Source organism: Primulina huaijiensis, chromosome 7, assembly GCF_012295235.1.
Source record: "Primulina huaijiensis isolate GDHJ02 chromosome 7, ASM1229523v2, whole genome shotgun sequence".
Taxonomy (NCBI): Eukaryota; Viridiplantae; Streptophyta; class Magnoliopsida; order Lamiales; family Gesneriaceae; genus Primulina; species Primulina huaijiensis.
In genome coordinates this window covers 18490701-18495908 of record NC_133312.1, presented here as the reverse complement: position 1 = coordinate 18495908, position 5208 = coordinate 18490701, and the positions used below count along the sequence as shown (strand labels likewise).

At 44.3% G+C, this 5208-nt stretch overlaps 5 non-coding genes across 5 annotated transcripts; all 5 read right to left on the bottom strand.

The window, feature by feature from the left end:
• Positions 1–840: 840 nt before the first annotated feature.
• LOC140981939 (5S ribosomal RNA) lies at positions 841–958 on the bottom strand. Its single transcript, XR_012176210.1, has one exon. It is a non-coding gene; the product is annotated as a 5S ribosomal RNA (ribosomal RNA).
• A 669-nt stretch (positions 959–1627) lies between these two features.
• LOC140981924 (5S ribosomal RNA) lies at positions 1628–1746 on the bottom strand. The gene has a single exon (XR_012176196.1). It is a non-coding gene; the product is annotated as a 5S ribosomal RNA (ribosomal RNA).
• Positions 1747–2424: 678 nt separating this feature from the next.
• Positions 2425–2543, bottom strand: LOC140981932 (5S ribosomal RNA). The gene has a single exon (XR_012176204.1). It is a non-coding gene; the product is annotated as a 5S ribosomal RNA (ribosomal RNA).
• Positions 2544–3221: 678 nt separating this feature from the next.
• LOC140981934 (5S ribosomal RNA) lies at positions 3222–3339 on the bottom strand. The gene has a single exon (XR_012176206.1). It is a non-coding gene; the product is annotated as a 5S ribosomal RNA (ribosomal RNA).
• Positions 3340–4020: 681 nt separating this feature from the next.
• Positions 4021–4139, bottom strand: LOC140981876 (5S ribosomal RNA). Its single transcript, XR_012176152.1, has one exon. It is a non-coding gene; the product is annotated as a 5S ribosomal RNA (ribosomal RNA).
• Between the last annotated feature and the right edge of the window lie 1069 nt (positions 4140–5208).

Sequence of the window (5208 nt, the reverse complement as noted above, 5' to 3'; positions counted from 1 at the left end):
TATATAAATTCATTAAAAAAATTATCAATTAATAGTATTTATTATATCGGTTATTTCGGTTAATCGATTTAAAAATTTTGAAAACCATAACCGAACCGAATTAACCGATATAACCGAATTTTTTTAATTGAAAAACCGAATTTCCGAAATAACCGAACCGAATTTCCGAATTGGCTCGATTCGGTCGATTAATTCGGTTTAACCGAAATCTTGCCCACCCCTACTCTCGCCCCATCATAACCCCGAAGTTAAGCGTGCCTTCGCGAGGGCAGCACTAGGATGGGTGACCTCCTTGGGAAGTCCTCGTGTCGCGATCGTTTACGTGAATTATGACTAAAACTGTAGAAATAACTGTCTCCGGAGTAATCTGCACGTCCTTTCGTATAGAACCGGCTCACAACGACAAAAATCGCTGAATGTTTCAAGAAAATATAATATAAAAAAATTTAGTAGAAGAATAAGAAATTAACGAAGCTAAAGCCATTACTATGCCAGAGATACGAGAAAATAGAAACAGAATCGAATTGCGACCTTCGTAGGAAGATTTCTCGGGGAAACAGAAGCTTACTTTGGCGGAAAATCTCAAATTAGAGGGTCTTAAAGAAAGAATTCGGTTAAAATCTCGCCGGCTCATGGCAGAGTCATGAGTCTCGTCCGTTGGCCCGTCTACAATCAAATTAGCTTACGATTTTGTCCAAATCCAAAACGGCACGAGCTACGTCAATTTCACATGTCTTATCTGATCTCGATCATTGACTTATCTGATCTCGATCGATATCGAGATGATTAGAGCCGAAAATCATCTGTAAAAAAAGAATAAAAAATATAAAAAAACGAAAAGAGGTGCAACACGAGGAATTCCAAGGGGTCACCCATCCTAGTACTGCTCTCGCCCAAGCACGCTTAAGTTCGGAGTTCTGATGAGATCCGATGCATCAGTGCTGGTATGCTCGCACTCGACATTGAGTGGCCAGTTTATTCTTATATCCCTCGAGTACGTGTGGACCAGGAGGAGAGAGACAACACGCGGCATTGCTCCCGCCCCATCAGAACCCCTAAGTTAAGCCTGCCTGCGCGAGGGCAGCACTAGGATGGGTCACCTCCCTGGGAAGTCCTCGTGTCGCGACCGTTTACGTGAATTATGACTAAAACTGTAGAAATAAATGTCTCCGGAATAATCTGCACGCCATTTCGTATAGAACCGGCACACAACGACAAAAATCGCTGAATGTTTTGAGAAAATATAACATAAAAAATAGTAGAAGAATAAGAAATTAGCGAAGCTAAAGCCATTACTATATCAGAGATACGAGAAAATGGAACGAGAATCGAATTGCGACCTTCGTAGGCCGATTTCTCGGGGAAACAGAAGCTACCAAAAGCGGAAAATCTCAAATTAGAGGGTCTTAGAGAAGGAATTCGAGTAAAATCTAGCCCGCTCATGGCGGATTCATTAGTCTCGTCCATTGGCCCGTCTACATGCAAATGAGCCTATGATTTTGTCCAAATCCAAAACGGCCCGAGCTACGTCAATTTCACATGTCTTATCCGGTCCCGATCGGGATCGAGATGATTGGAGCCGAAAATCATCTGTAAAAAAAGAATAAAAAATAGAAACAAATAAAAAGAGGTGCAACACGAGGAATTCTCAGGGGGTCTCCCATCCTAGTACTTCTCACGCCCAAGCACGCTTAACATCGGAGTTTTGATGGGATCCGATGCATTAGTGCGGGTATGATCGCACCCAACATTGAGTGGGCTGTTTATTCTTATATCTCTCGAGTACGTGTGGACCAGGAGGAGAGAGACAACACGCGGCACTGCTCCCGCCCCATCAGAACCCCGAAGTTAAGCGTGCCTGCGCGAAGGCAGCACTAGGATGGGTGACCTCCTGGGAAGTCCTCGTGTCGCAACCGTTTACATGAATTATGACTAAAACAGTTGAAATAATTGTCTCCGGAGTAATCTGCACGCCCTTTCGTATAGAACCGACTCACAACGACAAAAATCGCTGAATGATTAGAGAAAATATAATATAAAAAAAATTTAGTAGAAGAATAAGATATTAGCGAAACTAAAGCCATTACTATGCCAGAGATACGTGAAAATGGAACCAGAATCGAATTGCGACCTTCGTAAGCCGATTTCTCGGTGAAACAGAAGCTTACAAAAATCGGAAAATCGTAAATTAAAAGGTTTAGAGAAGGAATTCGGCTAAAATCTCGCCAGCTCTTGGCGGAGTCATGAGTCTCGTCCGTTGGCCCGTCTACGATCAAATTAGCCTACGATTTTGTCCAAATCCAAAACGGCCGAGCTACGTCAATTTCACATGTCTTATCTGGTCTCGATCGAGATCGAGATGATTGGAGCCGAAAGCCCGAAAATCATCTGTAAAAAAATAATAAAAAATAAAAAAAACGAAAAAATGTGCAACACGAGGACTTCCAAGGGGGTCACTCATCCTAGTACTGCTCTCGCCCAAGCACGCTTGACTTCGGAGTTCTGATGGGATCCAGAGCATTAGTGCTGGTATGATCGCACCCGACATTGAGTGGGCTGTTTATTCTTATATCCTTTGAGCATGTGTGGACCAGGAGGAAGGAGAAAACGCGCGGCACTGCTCTCGCCCCATCAGTAACCCCTAGTTAAGCGTGCCTGCGCGAGGGCAGCACTAGAATGGGTGACCTCCCTGGGAAGTCCTCGTGTCGCGACCGTTTACATGAATTATGACTAAAACTGTAGAAATAATTGTCTCCGGAGTAATCTGCACGCCCTTTCGTATAGAACCGGCTCACAACGAAAAAAATCGCTGAATGTTTCGAGAAAATATAATATAAAGAACAAAATTAGTAGAAGAATAAGAAATTAGCGAAACAAAAGCCATTACTATGCCAGAGTTACGAGAAAATGGAACCAGAATCGAATTGCGACCTTTGTAGGCCGATTTCTCGGGGAAACAGAAGCTTACCGAAAGCGAAAAATCACAAATTAGAGGGTCTTAGAGAAGGAATTAGGCTTAAATCTCGCCGGCTCATGGTGGAGTCATGAGTCTCGTCCGTTGGCTCGTCTACAATTAAATTAGCCTACGATTTTGTCCAAATCCAAAAGAGTCCGAGCTAGGTCAATTTCACATGTCTTATCAGGTCCTGATCGAGATCGAGATGATTGGAGCCGAAAATTAACTGTAAAAAAAGAATCAAAAATAGAAAAAAAACGAAAAGCGGGTGCAACACGAGGACTTTCCAGGGGTCACCCATTCTAGTACTGCTCTCGCCCAAGCAAGGTTAACTTCGGAGTTCTGATGGGATCCGGTGCATTAGTGCTGGTATGATCGCACCCGACATTGAGTGGGCTGTTAATTCTTATATGCCTCGAGCACGTGTGGACCAGGATGAGGGAGACAACGCGCGGCACTACTCTCGCCCCATCAGAACCCCGAAGTTAAACGTGCCTGCCCGAGGGCAGCACTAGGATGGGTGACCTCCCTGGGAAGTCCTCGTGTCGCGACCGTTTACGTGAATTAAGACTAAAACTGTAGAAATAATTGTCTCCGGAGTAATCTGCAAGCCTTTCGTATAGAACCGGCTCACAACGACAAAAATCGCTGAATGTTTCGAGAAAATATAATATAAAGAAAAAAATTAGTAGAAGAATAAGAAATTAGCGCAGCTAAAGCCGTTACTATGCCAGAGTTACGAGAAATGGAACCAGAATCGAATTGCGACCTTCGTAGGCCGATTTCTCGGGGAAACAGAAGCTTACCGAAAGCGGAAAAACGCAAATTAGAGGGTCTTAGAGAGAAGGAATTCGCCTAAAATCTAGCCGGCTCATTGCGGAGTAATGAGTCTCGTCCGTTGGCCCGTCTACAATTAAATTAGCCTACGATTTTGTCCAAATCCAAAACGGCCCGAGCTACGTCAATTTCACATGTCTAATCCGGTCCCGATCGAGATCGTGATGATTGGAGCCGAAAATTATCTCTAAAAAAAAAGAATCAAAAATAGAAAAAAAAACGAAATGGGGGTGCAACACGAGGACTTCCCAGAGGGTCACCCATCCTAGTACTGCTCTCGCCCAAGCACGCTTAACTTCGGAGTTCTGATGGGATCCAGTGCTTTAGAGCTGGTATGATCGCACCCCACATTTGGAAGGTTGTTTATTTTTATATCTCTCGAGCACGTGTGGACCAGGAGGAGGGAGACAACGCGCGACACTGCTCTTGCCACATCAGAATCCGAAGTTTAGCGTGCCTGCGCGAGGGCAGCACTAGGATGGGTGACCTCCCTGGGAAGTCCTCGTGTCGCGATTGTTTACGTGAATTATGACTAAAACTGTAGAAAAATTGTCTCTGGAGTAATCTGCAAGCCTTTCGTATAGAACCGGCTCACAACGAGAAAAATCGCTGAATGATTCGAGAAAATATAATATAAAGAAAAAAATTAGTAGAAGAATAAGAAATTAGCGCAGCTAAAGCCGTTACTATACCAGAGTTACGAGAAAATGGAACCAGAATCGAATTGCGACCTTCGTAGGCCGATTTCTCGGGGAAACAGAAGCTTACCGAAAGCGGAAAATCGCAAATTAGAGGGTCTTAGAGAAAGAATTCGGCTAAAATCTCGCCGGCTCATTGCGGAGTAATGAGTNTCCCACGAGCACGTGTGGACCAGGAGGAGGGAGACAACGCGCGGCACTGCTCTCGCCCCATAAGAACCCCGAAGTTAAACGTGCCTGCGCGAGGGCAGCACTAGGATGGGTGACCTCCCTGGAAAGTCCTCGTGTCGCGACCGTTTACGTGAATTAAGACTAAAACTGTAGAAATAATTGTCTCCGGAGTAATCTGCACGCCCTTTCGTATAGAACCGGCTAACAACGACAAAAATCGCTGAATGTTTCCAGAAAATATAATATAAAGAAAAAAATCAGTAGAAGAATAAGAAATTAGCGAAGCTAAAGCCATTACACTGCCAGAGTTACGAGAAAATGGAACCAGAATCGAATTGCGACCTTCGTAGGCCGATTTCTCGGGGAAACAGAAGCTTACCGAAAGCGGAAAATCGTAAATTAGAGTGTCTTAGAGAAGGAATTCGGCTAAAATCTGGCCGGCTCATGGCGGAGTCATGAGTCTCGTCCGGGGGCCCGACTACAATCAAATTAGCCTACGATTTTGTCCAAATCCAAAACGGCCCGAGCTACGCCAATTTCACATGT